The sequence below is a fragment of the Pleurodeles waltl genome, chromosome 6 (genome assembly GCF_031143425.1).
Source record: "Pleurodeles waltl isolate 20211129_DDA chromosome 6, aPleWal1.hap1.20221129, whole genome shotgun sequence".
In the NCBI taxonomy this organism is placed as follows: domain Eukaryota; kingdom Metazoa; phylum Chordata; class Amphibia; order Caudata; family Salamandridae; genus Pleurodeles; species Pleurodeles waltl.
Genome location: NC_090445.1, coordinates 875,464,997 through 875,481,690, shown reverse-complemented (window position 1 = coordinate 875,481,690; position 16,694 = coordinate 875,464,997).

Below are 16,694 nucleotides of genomic sequence, written 5' to 3'. Positions count from 1 at the left end.
GGGATGGGGGGATGATAATTTTAAATGTTTTTCTATTGTGTGCGTGGGTGGTTGGGGGATGATGTTGGTGTTTTGGTGTTGAAAAACAAATTATATATAAAAATATAAAAATACAAAAAAATATATATTTGTTTAGTATAAGATAGTATGTGTTTAGGTTAGTATATGTTGTCCTCCATGTGTCCCGTCTTATAAGAGGGGTGGGGGGTTGATGTTTAGAGTGTTTAGTTAAATGTGATGAGTAAGTTTAGCATAGGTTAGTTAGGGCCTGTTCTGGGTAATGTGTAGTTAGGATAGGTTAGGTTAGTTGTGGTGTTTCCCCAGGTTTTATCTTCCTATTTTACTGTTAAATAAATATTTATGGTACTCCTTTACAGTATGTGTCTAATGCAGCCTGATGTTCAAGTGAAGCCTTAGAAGGTGAGTGGTGGTATGATCTCATGTAGCATGGTATACATAACTCATACCTATCATTTGTTACATTGTTCAGCCAGGTTACTTATTTGTACGTACACTCATACACCTCCATTCCTGTTGTATGTTGTGTGTGAGGAAAAACTTGGGTCATACGTAAAGTTTAAATTTTGAAGACAATTTTTGGCTTAGACATCCCTTGAGGAAGACTTATTCTGTCCAACAGATCATTATACTGTATAGTTTCTATTTACCTCAGAATTAACCCTCAGGAAGGGCAGATGATGTACAATCCAGACCCCAGTGCATAGTTATCAGCCCACATTCTTTCAGGGAAGTTGTATTGACATTCTATAATCATTGACATGAGGCAAACATCACTGATCTCCCTCACGGTTGATGTGTCACATTACACATAGACAAAGTGGTTGTGTAAGTGCTATTTATTATAAAGTGCTGTAGTGCTTTATTTACATTGTCCATGATTGTGAGTCCATTAGTGTGACACCTTCCATTGTGATCCTACACAAGTGCAAAAGGACATGTCATTGGACATGCTGGGGTGAAGTGTCAGACAGTGCAGAGGGACAGGATTTGCCAATGAGTTAGTGAGAGACAATCACAGGGCAGGGTGACAAGATAAACAGTGGGCTGAAGAACAGTGCTTAAGTGCAGTTGTTTCAAGACTGGCATGTTACAAAGCACAAGACCTTGGTAATAGGTGGCCATGTGGCAGGGACTAGTGCTACCGGTTACTCTTACGGGTGAAGGTGACCTGTTCCACGTTTTCATCTTCTGATGTGTGTGTTGTCTCCTCTGCCCTTGGTGGTGGTGGTTGTGAAGGGGCATCACACACCTCAGTGTTTGAAGACGTGGAGTCAGACATCCCGGTAGCTGCCAACTGTGGGGCTATTAAGGGCAGTACTGCAGCAAGGAGGAGCTGCTGGTTCTTAAGCATAGCAGCCACATTACTGTTGTAGGCAGCCTGGTCGGCCCTGAGGGGGTCAACATTGCATTCGTGCATGCATTGACAGGATTGTTGTTGGAGGTGTTGTGTCAACTCTTACAGCTGTGCTGATTTCCTTCACACTTTTCTTCAAGTTCTTGCAGGATATATGTTCACCCTTGCATGGCTGCTGCCTGTTCTGCAGTTGACATCATGCACGAACGCACCCCCTCTAGGCTGGCTGCCATATTTTGTATCCCCACCCGCACCTCCTTGGCCAGCTCCCGCTGTACTCCAACTACAGTTCTCTCAAAGCTGGTGCCAGTGTCGTCAGAGTCCTCAGCTGGGTTAGAGATGGCAGGTCGGTCAATTGGGGTGGTGGGTGGGTCCTCTGTGATGGCTGCTGTATCTGCGCTCCTCATTGCGACTGAAGGTGGGGTCTGGAGGGTTCCAAGAACATCTTGGAGGGTCTGCTGGCTGATGTTTCTCAGCTTGTCATCCATGTCATCAGGGAAGTCCAGGACAGGCATGTCCCCAGGAGAGCCTTCGTCCTCTGCAATGAGATATTGTACAATTAGTGTGTCTGTCTTGTTGGATTTGTAATGTGACGTGCCTGCCTTCTTATTTGTTGCACATTGTGATCTTGGTTCCTGTCCATTGTTCCTGTCTATGATATTAGCATCATCCCAGGCCTATGCCCCACCTGAATGTCACATGTAGTGTGTTCAGTTTGGGGACTTGTCAGCATCACATCCGCTAGGTTTTGGTTCTGGCCTATTTGTGAAGTGCCACCTTTTTGTCCTACTTAACCCTCCGTCCACTTCCATTCTCATGGTGAGGCCTTGCACTGGCTGTGGTTTTTCTGATGGCACTTGCACCACACTTCACAATCTGGAACTGAGCCAGTTTGATATTTCACATCCAGCTTTATGTTGCTGAGACCTAGCATATACTATGTATAGCATTGTCATGGCACACTACAGATGTCAGCATTGGTAGTGTGTAATGTTGATGTTGGGGAATGTGTGCTACATTGGATTGCACTGATGGTCCTAGCAGTGTTCCATTTCCTCTTTTGACTGTGAGGGTGAATTTCACTAGCCAGTGACATATGTCCTCCCCCTCAATGCTGTTGTCTGAGCAGTATGACATTTGGGATGTTGCATGGTGTCATTGGAGCTATTGTGACCCAGGCACAGGGTGAACCCTGACATATGCAGCATGGGTATAACATTAGTGCTGTGTACCTCATAATGTTTATGACAATGGCTGATGTTTGTAGCAACTATGGACATTAACATTTGACAGGATTAGAACATTTATATTGATTACAGGGGATTAATAATGTTGTCATCCTGAACCCTCTAATTTGGATGTGTTTGATCCATGGGAACGTTACTGCTATTAGCTACTTGACCTGCACACACAGCAGAGGTGGTAGTGACAACTGTTGTCAATGTTAAATTCCACTTGCAGATATGGCCTGAGACTGTTAATTGAGCCCTTGTTCATGTAGGGAGAATACCAGCCGTCGTGTGACAGCAGGCCAGTTTTACGTTGTACCCTACCCTCTTGGACTGGCTTTATCTTTCAAACATCCTTGGCATGGCAGCACACCCCCATGCAAAGGTTGTTGGTGTAGCGTAGTACTGTGCCCCAGGTTTCCTCTGAACAGCCCATGCCCCCGTGCCGTGCCCCTTTACCCATGCCACTCCCTGAATATCATGACTTACATGCATTGTGTAGTAGGTATGTCCCCCCCGCTTGCAGTTAACATTTGTGCATTTTAATTCCCCTTGCGACTTACCCTGCATCTGTGTTGTCTCCTGGTAGTCTGCGCTGTCCCGGTGACGATCTCTTCAGGGAAGACGGCTGCCACCATCTCCTCCATGTGGTCCAGGGGCTCCTGCGGTGCTGGACTCCCACCTCCAGTCTGCAGTGCTGCCTTCCTGTTCCTGGCCATCTTTTCCTTGGTCCTGCACTTTCAGTCATGCCAGCGTTTCTTGCACTCGATGACTGTTCTCCGTACTTCTGCCACATTGTTGATCTTGTTAACAATTTGTTGCGGTATTGCCTCTCTCCTAATGATTGGCAACTTTGAGGTGACAAACAGTCCTGACTGGTTCCTGGTCTGTTGTCATCTTCCTGGGGTCTGTCCAAGCATCTGGGATCCATTTTGGCTCTCCTTAGCACATTTTGCTGTGTTTGCTCCGCTTTTTGACCCTATTGCGTAAAAAAAAAGGCGCGTACATGGTTTGCGACGTCGTAAACTGTCTCAGTCATTTTCGCTGCGTTAACGTCGTTTTTCTTTACGACGTGACGCATTGGTTTGAGTAAAAAACAAAAAAAAAGAATCACACTTGTGGTTTGTACCTCTGTGCGTCAAAGTATACATTTGATGCCCGAGTGGCGCAAATAAATGGCGTTAGCCGGCGGTAAAATATTTGACGCAAAACTGCGTATGCGTAGTTTTGCCTCAAAAAGTATAAATATGGCCCTTTGTCACTATCTAGCTCGGCGTAGATAGCATTGTGCTGATCCTATACTTAAAAACATTGCTAGATAAACAGACATTTGAGATGTGCAAATCTAGAGTATCACTGGTGTTGCAGGGTGCTCCTTACTGGAGCTGCTCTCCACCAAAACTTGGGAACTACCCAGATTTCTCACTTTCTTTTTGCATAATTTATGCGTCACTAACCCTGAAAGGGATTTGTTTTGACTTATACTGGGGTTGCTCCCTTGTGTCTGGACAAACCTAAAGCTCTCTGATGAGCTCTAATGAGTGAAACATGTGTCAGGGTTTTTTTATTCATTCCAGGTTGGCTTGGATGGTATTTTACCAGTCCAAAGCTGTAATGCTGTGCCTGGAGTGGTGAATGGCTTTTGTCATTTTATAGCTCGACAAGGTTGACATTGTGTCAAACCTATGGTTAAAGACTTTCCTGTACAAATGGCAAAACTCTTGGATACTATCTAGCTCGGCATGGATAGCACTGTGCTGATCCTATGCTTAAAAACTTTGGTAGATATACCGACATTTGATATGAGCAAATCTAGAGTATCACTGGTGTTGCAGGGTGCTCCTTACTGGAGCTGCTCTCCACCTAAACTTGGCAACTACCCAGACTTCTCTCTCCTTTTTGCATAATTTATGTGTCACTCTAACCCTGAAAGGGATTTGTTTTGACTTAAACTGGGTGCTCCCTCGTGTCTGGACAAAGCTAAATCTCTCTGATGAGCTCTAATGAGAGCAAAACATGTGTCAGAGGTTGCTTTTATTCATTCCAGGTTGGCTTGGATGGTATTTTACCAGTCCGAAGCTGTAATACTGTGCTTGGAGTGGTAAATGGCTTTTGTCGTTTTACAGCTCGGCAAGGTTGACATTGTGTCAAACCTATGGTTAAAGACTTTGTTGTACAAATGGCAAAAGACTGTCACTATTTAGCTTGGTGTGGATAGCACTGTGCTGATCCTATGCTTAAAAGGTTTGCTGGATAAACAGACATTTGAGATGAGCAAATTTAGAGTGTTGCTGGTGTTGCAGGATGTGCCTTACTGGAGCTGCTCTTCACCTAAACTTGGGAACTACCCATAATTTATGCGTCACTCTAAACCTGAAAGGGATTTGTTTTGATATATCTATATATAGATATATATAAATAAGCATAATCAATAAAGGGAATGTGGAGTGAAGCACTCAGGAGTTCCGCAAGTTCCTCACCCACAATTGCTGTTACAGGTTCTGACTGCTAATACCTATATATTGGATATGTATGCAATGGCAGGGTCTGTGGATCTGATCCTTATGCTGATGTTATAAAGTAACTGAAAGACAATACTCACAGTAAACAAGAAAGACCATCTAGATTGCCAGCTGAGCCCCCGGATCCTGGCGATCAAACAGGAACACAAGGTGGTAACAGCAAGGGATTAGAACTAAATACAACTACGATAGAGAAGGAGCTAGCAAGGAGGAGTGCTTAACAGGGAAGAAAGGAAAACAAAGGGTACACGTGGGAGAAAACAAGTAACAAACATACAAGGAAACTAGAAGCAAGACAGCAGGAAAAAAAGCAAACTATGAACTGGAACAAAGAAATGGAAAGAAAGGCAAGGACTGGGAAAAGGAAAATGCAGAAGGAGAGGCTTCAAGGGAGAACAAGGCGTGCTGGTGCAGGAACTAAGGAAACCAGGATACTCTGCAGGGAGAAACAGTATAAGGAATAACTGAGGCTCAGGAGTCAAGTAGCAGTGCAGGGAGTGCTAGTCCACTAGGAAGGATTTTCTACAGCACATGAACAAGGATAGCTACAGCTCAGGAACAAGGAAAAACTATGGCTCAGGAACTCAGCAACTAAGAATAACAAAATCTCAGGAAACAAGGGAGGAATAAGTAAGGCACAGTAACAGGACAATTGAATAATTATGGCTCAGAAACCTCAGGAAACAAGGGTTGGTCTCACTGGAAAACATATACAATGATCTACACTAGGCTGAAGTGAGCTGAGTCTTAAAAGGGCTCACAGTAGTCACGTGCATCAGGTGTAAGCAGGCTAGCAACAGTCAGCCACAGGTGTCCTGAATTCCTCCACCCATCCTTAGCTGCATGGGTGCAAATGAAGCAATGAGCAGGGGATTACAGCTATTGGAGTTCCAAACATGTGCAGACCAGCTTTCACAGACCCTGGCATGGATTGGGAATGGATGATAATTTCTGAAGAGGGTCCAAATGGCTGGAAGTCAGAATATGCATATAGGGAAATGTCTGGAAGCTTATTAGAGCATTGAAAAGTCCCAAATTTGGCTCCCTGGTGGTGGGCTTGGAAGTGCAGGGAGCGAATTGTGACAAAAACATTGTTTTGCACACTTCTGTCATTGGATTTTACTTGGGCTATGTTTGGGTGATATTTGTGCTACCTGTGGACTCTTTTTCTCTGGTGGCCACCTTGGGAGACTTATTTCTTATGAAGCTTCCTAATTTACTATAGTATCTTCAGTAGAAAATTATTTCAGTTTTCCACTTTTATTCCATCAAGATAGCTTTCAGACGTGCCACATTTCTGGCATAAATTCAGAAGGTTAGCACTCTAGTTGCACATTGGAACTCTGTAGAGAAGCTGCTGCTCACAAGGGAGTTAACTGGCAGTCTACAGCTGTTAAAAGTGCATTTTCAGTCTGCGTGTGTAAGGAAATGCCTCCTTGGCATGGTTACCCCCTGACTTTTTGCCTTTGCTTATGCCAAGTTATGATTTGAAAGTGTGCTGATGCCTGCTAACCAGGCCCCAGCACCAGTGTTCTTTCCCTAAAACTGTACCTTTGTTTCCACAATTGGCACTCCCTGGAACCCAGGTAAGTCTCTTGTAACTGGTACCCCTGGTACCAAGGGCCCTGATGCCAGGGAAGTTCTCTAAGGGCTGCAGCATGTCTTATGCCACCCTGGGGACCCCTCACTCAGCACAGACACACTGCTTACCAGCTTGTGTATGCTGGTGGGGAGAAAATGACTAAGTCGACATGGCACTCCCCTCAGGGTGCCATTCCAACCTCACACTGCCCATTGCATAGATAAGTCACCCCTCTAGCAGGCCTTACAGCCCTAAGGCAGGGTGCACTATACCATAGGTGAGGGCATAAGTACATGAGCACTATGCCCCTACAGTGTCTAAGCAAAACCTTAGACATTGAAAGTGCAGGGTAGCCATAAGAGTATATGGTCTGGGAGTCTGTCCTACACGAACTCCACAGCACCATAATGGCTACACTGAAAACTGGGAAGTTTGGTTTCAAACTTCTCAGCACAATAAATGCACACTGATGCCAGTGTACATTTTATTGTGAAATACACCCCAGAGGGCATCTTAGTGATGCCCCCTGAAAACCTACCAGACTTCCAGTGAGGGCTGACTAGTTTTGCCAGCCTGCCACACACCAGACATGTTGCTGACCACATGGGGAGAGTGCCTTTGTCACTCTGTGGCTAGTAACAAAGCCTGTACTGGGTAGAGGTGCTTCTCACCTCCCCCTGCAGGAACTGTAACATCTGGGGGTGAGCCTCAAAAGCTCACCCCCTTTGTTACAGTGCCACAGGGCATCCCAGCTAGTGGAGATGCCCGCCCCCTCCGGCGACGGCCCCACTTTTGGCGGCAAGGCCGGAGGAGATAATGAGAAAAACAAGGAGGAGTCACTGGCCAGTCAGGACAACCCCTAAGGTGTCCTGAGCTGAGGTGACTGACTTTTCGAAATCCTCCATCTTGCAGATGGAGAATTCCCCCAATAGGATTAGGGATGTGCCCCCCTCCCCTCAGGGAGAAGGCACAAAGAGGGTGTAGCCACCCTCAGGGCTAGTAGCCATTGGCTACTAACCCCCCAGACCTAAACACACCCCTAAATTGAGTATTTAGGGGCCCCCAGAACCTAGGAAGACAGATTCCTGCACCCTAAGATGAAGGACTGCTGACCTGAAAGCCCTGCTGAGAAGACGGAGACCCCCACTGCTTTAGCCCCAGCCCTACCGGCCTGAGAAAAACTGCAACAGCGACGCGTCCCCGAGGGTACAGCGACCTCTGAAGCCTCAGAGGACTACCCTGCATCTAAAAGGATCAAGAACTCCAGAGGACAGCAGCCCTGTTCCAAAGAAACTACAACTTTCAACAAAGAAACAACTTTTAAAGGACTGCACATTTCCCACTGGAAGCGTGAGACTTTCCACTCTGCACCCGACGCCCCCGGCTCGACCTACGGAGAAACAACACTACAGGGAGGACTCCCCGGTGACTGCGACCCTGTGAGTAGCCAGACTTGATCCCTCTGAGCCCCCCCAGCGACGCCTGCAGAGGGAATCCAGAGGCTCACCCTGACCGCGACTGCCTGCTTCAAAGAACCCGACGCCTGGGAAACCCACTGCACCTGCAGCCCCCAGGACCTGAAGGATCCGACCTCCAGTACAGGAGCGAGGCCCTCTCCCTAGCCCAGGTGGTGGCTACCCCGAGGAGCCCCCCCCTTGCCTGCATCGCTGAAGAGACCCCTGGGTCTCCCATTGAAACCTATTGCAAACCCGACGCCTGTTTGCACTCTGCACCCGGCCGCCCCTGTGCCGCTGAGGGTGTACTTTTTGTGCTGACTTGTGTCCCCCCGGTGCCCTACAAAACCCCCCTGGTCTGCCATCCGAAATCACCGGTACCTACCTGCTGGCAGACTGGAACCGGGGACCCTCTTCTCCATTGAAGCCTATGCGTCTTGGGCACCACTTTGACCTCTGCACCTGACCGGCCCTGAGCTGCTGGTGTGGTAACTTTGGGGTTGCCCTGAACCCCCAACGGTGGGCTACCTTGGACCCAACTTTGAACCCTGTAGGTGTTTTACTTACCTGCAAAACTAACCAATACTTACCTCCCTCAGGAACTGTTGAAATTTGCACTGTCTATTTTTAAAATAGCTTATTGCCATTTGTGCCAAAACTGTACATGCTATTTGGCTATTTCAAAGTTCCTATGATACCTGAGTGAAGTACCTTTCATTTAAAGTATTGTGTGTAAATCTTGAACCTGTGGTTCCTAAAATAAACTAAGTAAAGTTATTTTTCTTTATAAAAACCTATTGGCCTGGAATTGTCTTTGAGTGTGTGTTCCTCATTTATTGCCTGCGTGTGTACAACAAATGCTTAACACTACCCTCTGATAAGCCTACTGCTCGACCACACTACCACAAAATAGAGCATTGGAATTCTCTTTTTGCCACTATCTTACCTCTAAGGGGAACCCTTGGACTCAGTGGATGCTATTTCTCACTTTGAAATAATACATACAGAGCCATCTTCCTACAACGTGTCAATGTTTTAATGAAATAGAATAGGAAGATATTTGAGAACTCACTGAAAACATCATCATTTTTTTTTCTACAGCACTAATCATAATTTCTATGACAAAATTAACCTCTTCATTTGGTTCCTTTCTAAATAAATGTTTTAATTTTTACCAGTTTGATTCAATCAAGATGGCTTCAGGTGTGCCACACTGTTATTATAAGTAAGTCTGTTAGCATTTTAGTTGTTCCTTAGAACAGTCTGGAAGGCTGCAGTATAAGACAAGGGAACTGATAGGCTTCTTCTGTTAGAAGTACATATTTTACTGCGAATGTCAGACTTCATTCTCATATGGCTGAGAAAGATATTGTGAAGTTACTGAAAATATGCTATCATTTTAGCTTCAGGAGCACCTTCAATAGCCTTGATAGGAAAATAGTTTTCTATCAAACATGATGCATGAAATCCCAGCAGAAGGCTTTTTCACAGGGTAAAATCACCTGAGAACACACAAGAATTCCTACAATTAGTATGGTACCATCAATAAATGATTTATTTATATTGTAACGAAAACCTGTTATCACCCTTTACACGTTCTCCTTATTGTGACCCTCAAAACCTGCCGTTCACTACAATGCATTTCAATGGGGTGCTATCATGTATATTGGTCCCAAGAAGGCTGCCAGCACTTCCTGGTTGAAGCCAATCAGATCTCAGAGCTCAGGATGAGATCTGTGCTTAGGCTCTGCCCAGATATCTATATTTATTTTTCCTTTAGTGATTCCAAAACAGCTCAATGGATTTACACCAAATAACAAAAGGCATGATCTGCACAGCAAGATCTGGCTTCCAGCCAAATTTGGTGTAATTCCGTTCATCGGTTCGGGCTGTAGTCGTGTTTAAAGACCCTATGGAAAAATGAATTGGAAAAATATGTTTTAGGGCCCCCCCCCTTTTTCTGAGCCCGAGCTTGACGAAATACCCCAAAACTTTCAACACAGCTGCTGAACTGACAGTCGAATTAGTTTTGAAAATTTTGTGAAGATTTGTCAAACGTCAAAGTTATTAACAAAACATGATTTTCCTATGGAAATTAGGTCCTAACTATAACTACCTACTGGTGACAGCCAGTAGGTAATATATATATATATTCTCCACAAATGGTCCACTTAAGGCTCGCTCTTCTCGTCGGTGCCCACGCCAGGGAAGGACCATTTCCCTATATTAATTATCGCACAACTTTGACACTAGGTCAATGACGCGGCACTCACAGGATTGTTGAATACTTCTTTTAATGTGCAATTGATACCTCCAACACCAACGCGTTTCAACCTACAAGGTCTTGATCACGGTCACATGTAAATATATCACAGAAAGTTCTGGAGTCTCGGGGCTCAAGACAGAGCGGTCCATTTGGGGTCCCAGAAACCAGATAATTCACCAATTTGCATCCATATATCAAAGGGGCCATGGACACCACCAAGATACAGTACGTGATTTAGTTACCCAAAATATCGATACCAATGTGTCTCAGCTGGAGCCTTGATCATGGTAGTTGACAAAAGGAACTGACGTGGTCATTACATACATACATTCATGAATAATAAAAATGGACAAACAAAATGTGAAAGTGATATCACCTTTGATGGCAGCCGCCATGGTTGCGCAGTTAACAGTCCATATACTTAATATTACCTAAATAGCCTGTACACCGCTCTGTTAAAACCTCAATAGCTGAAAATCAGATTGAGAGAAAAAATATAATGTAAGAAACCCCATGTTACTTCAAAGCCTCCATCAGACAGTAATGCGGAAGCACCGCAATTGGAATAGTGTGCATATAATTAATGCGTAACCACTTATATTACTGCCCCCAAAGAGACAAAATAATCACCAACAGTGATTGCATACCTTATTGTGAAGTAACACCTGCCTAGATCGTAAAAGATCACAGGTAGTATAATTTGCATGAATGACCTGGAGGGCGAGTCAGAAGCATTCAATTCAAGGCCCATAGGTTCCAAAGCAGCATGGAACGTACAGGTGGCCCACAGAACATACTGCTGAGCACATTGTACTGAATTCCCGGAAATGTAGGACACATGAATTAATCATAAGGCATGTTCATGGGTGCGTATATATGTCTCATACCAGTGCAACAGTGTAAGCAAAAGGTCAGTACTGTATGTAATACCATAATCCTCAGTAACCGGCACATAACACAGTAAACTTGTGTAAAATTGCAAGAACAGTGTTGCCAGAAGTTGCTCATAATGTCACCAAATACTAAAATAAAGGAAATGACAAATACAAGAATTATGTATGTCCATATGTACCCTAATGACATATACATTGCTGATGTTAACCATAATAAGTTCAGCAGCACCAATACTGCGGTCATAGTCAATACGAGTGGTACGGGTTATGCAGCGAATCAATAGAAGCCACATGCTGATGTTAGTAACCGGCTTACTAATAAACCCACTCAATCATAATAATCTGTGCACTATATAACCCTATGGATAGTTCATGCAAAGTATCATGCATCAGTGCAACTTAGCTGTTTCTTATTATTCACATATCGTGGCTTTAAAGTGAATCCTGCCCATGTGGACTTGGGATCATAGTTGTAGCGGTGGCAGAGTACAGTGCTGTGCAGTATTTGGCTGCTTTCCAATACATGTAGTGCAGAACACCCTTTGTGGAAACAAAACAAAATGAATAATAATTTAACATTAAAAACGGTTCATAGTACTGATCAAACCTTAGAAGACTGTATAACAAATGCACAACTACATATTTGTATTAAAGCAGATGTACTGACATTTCCTCACTAGAGTTGAGACCCAATGGTGCTAATTTTTCAAAGTCCTAGATATATTTTGTTTCCAATACTCTCAACTTGTATTCCTTGTTACCCCCTCTCAAATCCAGGGTGATAACATCAATCAACATATTTAAAGAAATTCTCATTACCACAATGTGTCACAAAGAAATGCCTGGCCACCGGATACTGTCGATCATTATGTCTGATGACACATTTATGTTCCAGCACCCATTTTTTAGCCAGATGAATAGTGCTGCCTATATAAATTTTATTGCAAGGACACATAAGACAGTACACACAGTATGTTGTATTACAGTTGTAACTCCCTCTGGTGGAATATGTTCTGTTAGTGTTAGGTTTTACAGTTCGCACTGTTGCTACAGGCTTTACACTGCATACAACAGAAAAAGGCATTAATCCTGTCTGCTCGTTTGTTGGAGCTGACATCTGTGACCAAATTATGACTTAATCTGCCCCTGAAGAAGCAACTCAGCCGATCTCGGGCCCAGGGTCCCCATCACCTGGGACATGACCTAATTATTTTTTTTGGGGGGGTGGAGTGGGGCTGCTTGGCCCTCCTTCCAAAGGCTGATCTCAGCCCTGAGGACCCCCATCCCCAGGGCCAAGCCTAATTATTCATTATTTTTAGGGGGGTGCGGGCACCCATCCCCTGGGGTCCAACCAGGTGATCTGAGAGGCACCCAGTCACAATATTGGGGACCGCGAGGAGGGAGCCTGAAGGCCCCAGTGGTCCCAGCTGGCTCGCCACCTCCTGTGGGAGCCAGCATTGCTGTCACAGAGAGGAAGCTGCAAAAGCAGCTCACTGTCTGTGAGGGCAGTTTCCTCTGCTTCCCTGCCTGCATCTCATGGGCAGGGAAACAGAGAAAATCTCCGCTCGCATGAAGTGAGAGCTTTTTGACAGCTCTCACTTCTTCCGAGTGGAGTGTTTGCTCTTACTTGGCGGGAGCTGTTAGCCTTTGTAGGAGCGAAGCCTTCTGTCTCTGGAGGGCTTGATAATGCAAAGGTCCTGGAGAAATGGCTTTGATGGATGATGATAGAAGTCCCACTATTCTGGCCAGTTGGCGCAGAGATAGTCTGTCCCGTCACGGATTGTTCTGAGTTTCTTTGTGACCTTTAAAGAGGGAAGACTCAGTGAAGCCGCTACTGAATCAATGAGGAATTCTAGGAATGTCATCTTTTGGAATAAGTTCTGATTTCCATTCGTTGATGACAAACCCCAGGCCCTGGAGGGGAGCAATAGTCCTGTTCAGATTGAATAGGAGCTGTGTTTGAGATTGGTCCATCAGAAGGATGTCGTCCAAGTAGCTGATCATCCTTACTCCTCCTGTGCACAGGATCTCCACTACTGGTCTCAGGAGCTTTGTAAAACGTCATGGGGCTGAGGATAGACCAAAGGGGAGCACTTGAAATTCATACACTTGAGGCGGGAAGATGGGAATCGTGGGGTGGGCATCTTTGAGATCCAACCTGACTCTCCAATCTCCCCTCCAAAGAATGTCTCTTAGGAGATGGACTCCTTCCATCTTGAAGTGGCGGTAAACCAATCACTCATTGAATCCTCTCAGATTTACTACTGGTCTGAAGGCTTTGTCCTTCTTTTGCACCAGAAATAAGTTGTTTAAAAACTCCGGAGGGTGGAGTACTGACCTGTAAATAGCACCTTTGCAATAACTCCATCATCTCCGTGTAGACGAGAATCATCTTTGTTCGAAAAGAGCAGACGTCTCGTGGAGTGTTCTGAATTGGGGATCTGCAAAATGTTATTTGAAAACCTCAGACATTTTGAAGGACGCAAAGGTCCGTTGTAATCCTTCCCCAATTGTGAGCATATTTTAGGAGTCTCCTCCCCCTAGGTTTTGAGGGGGAAAAGGGTACTGCTTACTGGTGTTTCCTCCTGGTGCATTAGCGCCTCCTCTGTCGGCACAGTTGTTTCTTCCTCTGCCTAAGTCTCTGCTGTGGGCGAAGGTTCCATGTCTTCCATTATTCCAGCCATTGTTCCCTTTGAACTGAGTTCTAAAGGGACCTTGGTGGAAGGAGCAGCCAGAGGAGCGGCCCCTGCCTCGTCCAGCCCCTCCAAAAACCTTCCCCAGAAAGATCTTTTTAATTGAAGATTATGCCTTTTCAAGGGTGGAAAAGGTTGCCACAAACTTTCCCAACTTCTTGATGAAGGGCTCCCCAAAGAGGTTACCCGGGGCAGTCGCCCCTGCCTCAGAAGTTGCTAAATCCCCGCATTTGGGGGTTGATTTTAATAAGCAAGGATCTCCTGCGTTCTACCACAAGTGCACAGTTCGCGTTACCAGCAAACAGATAGCTCTCTGCACCCAACCAGCTACTATTTCATTGGACATGGGAATGCCTGATTGCTTTGCCTGTTCTGTCACCTGGATGACCTGTGTAAGAGGGCCAGCAACATCCAGGAGTTTATCCAGGCAATTTCTCAAGGATTGGTCTATGCCCTTTTAAAGGTCCTTCACAGATTTATTGAAAAATGTGCATAATTTTGCATTAATATATCCGGAGCGGCTGCTACTTTCCCTTGCTTTGAGGGTCTGGGCACTCTGCCTTCAGGCTTTCCCTGACCTCCTTTTCTAAAGTCTGGTGGATTTTACTAGCAACGTAATCCGTCACGTTTTCATCAGGTGTCCATTCAGAGGACCGTAGATGATAGATATCAGAGGGGGCGAACATGTCACACGGGTTTGTGTCCCCCTCGGGGAATCAGAAGTATTAGACCCTAGACGCCATGGTCTACTAGATTCTTGATCTTCCTCAAATGAAATGTCACCATCTGAGTGTCCCTCCCCTCTAAAGGGAAACCCACCATCAGGGTCTGAATTTAGGGTGATAGCTCACAATTTTCTCTGGGCTTATCTCCCTCCCTGTAGGGTGTATGTTTAAGCATGCAAACACTCTTACTGAAGGTTTCTGTCAATTTATTGAAACCCTCCAGAAAAGACGACATTCCAAGAAAAGACACGACATTCCACTCATTCCAAGAAAAGCCACGACATTCCACACATTCCAAGAAAAGACGCGACATTCCACACATTCCAAGAAAAAACATGACATTCCAAGAAAAGACAAGACATTCCAGGAAAAGACATGACATTCCAAGAAAAGACATGACATTCCAGGAAAAGACATGACATTCCACACATTCCAAGAAAAGACGCGACATTCCACACATTCCAAGAAAAGACATGACATTCCAGGAAAAGACATGACATTCCACACATTCCAAGAAAAGACGCGACATTCCACACATTCCAAGCAAAGACATGACATTCCAGGAAAAGACATGACATTCCACACATTCCAAGAAAAGACGCGACATTCCACACATTCCAAGAAAAGACATGACATTCCAAGAAAAGACGCAACATTCCACACATTCCAAGAAAAACCATGACATTCCACACATTCAAAAAAAAGAGATGACATTCCAAAAAAAGACACGACATTCCACACATTCCAAGAAAAGACGTGACATTCCACACATTCCAAGAAAAGACATGCCATTCCAAGAAAAGATGTGACATTCCACACATTCCAAGAAAAGACAAGACATTCCAAGAAAAGACATGACATTCCACACATTCCAAGAAAAGACATGACATTCCACACATTCCAAGAAAAGACATGACATTCCAGGAAAAGACATGACATTCCACACATTCCAAGAAAAGACATGACATTCCAAGAAAAGACATGACATTCCACACATTCCAAGAAAAGACGCGACATTCCACACATTCCAAGAAAAGACATGACATTCCAAAAAAAGACACAACATTCCACACATTCCAAGAAAAGACGCGACATTCCACACATTCCAAGAAAAGACATGACATTCCAAGAAAAGACATGACATTCCACACAACATTCCAAGTAAAGACACGACATTCCACACATTCCAAGAAAAGACATGACATTCCACACATTCCAAAAAAAGACATGACATTCCAAAAAAAGACACGACATTCCACACATTCCAAGAAAAGACGCGACATTCCACACATTCCAAGAAAAGACATGACATTCCACACATTCCAAGAAAAGACATGACATTCCAAAAAAAGACATGACATTCCACACATTCCAAGAAAAGACATGACATTCCAGGAAAAGACATGACATTCCACACATTCCAAGAAAAGACACGACATTCCAAGAAAAGACATGACATTCCACACATTCCAAGAAAAACCATGATATTCCACACATTCAAAAAAAAGAGATGACATTCCAAAAAAAGACACGACATTCCACACATTCCAAGAAAAGACGTGACATTCCACACATTCCAAGAAAAGACATGACATTCCAAGAAAAGATGTGACATTCCACACATTCCAAGAAAAGACAAGACATTCCAAGAAAAGACATGACATTCCACACATTCCAAGAAAAGACATGACATTCCAGGAAAAGACATGACATTCCACACATTCCAAGAAAAGACATGACATTCCAAGAAAAGACATGACATTCCACACATTCCAAGAAAAGACGCGACATTCCACACATTCCAAGAAAAGACATGACATTCCAAAAAAAGACACAACATTCCACACATTCCAAGAAAAGACGCGACATTCCACACATTCCAAGAAAAGACATGACATTCCAAGAAAAGACATGACATTCCACACATTCCAAAAAAAGACATGACATTCCAAAAA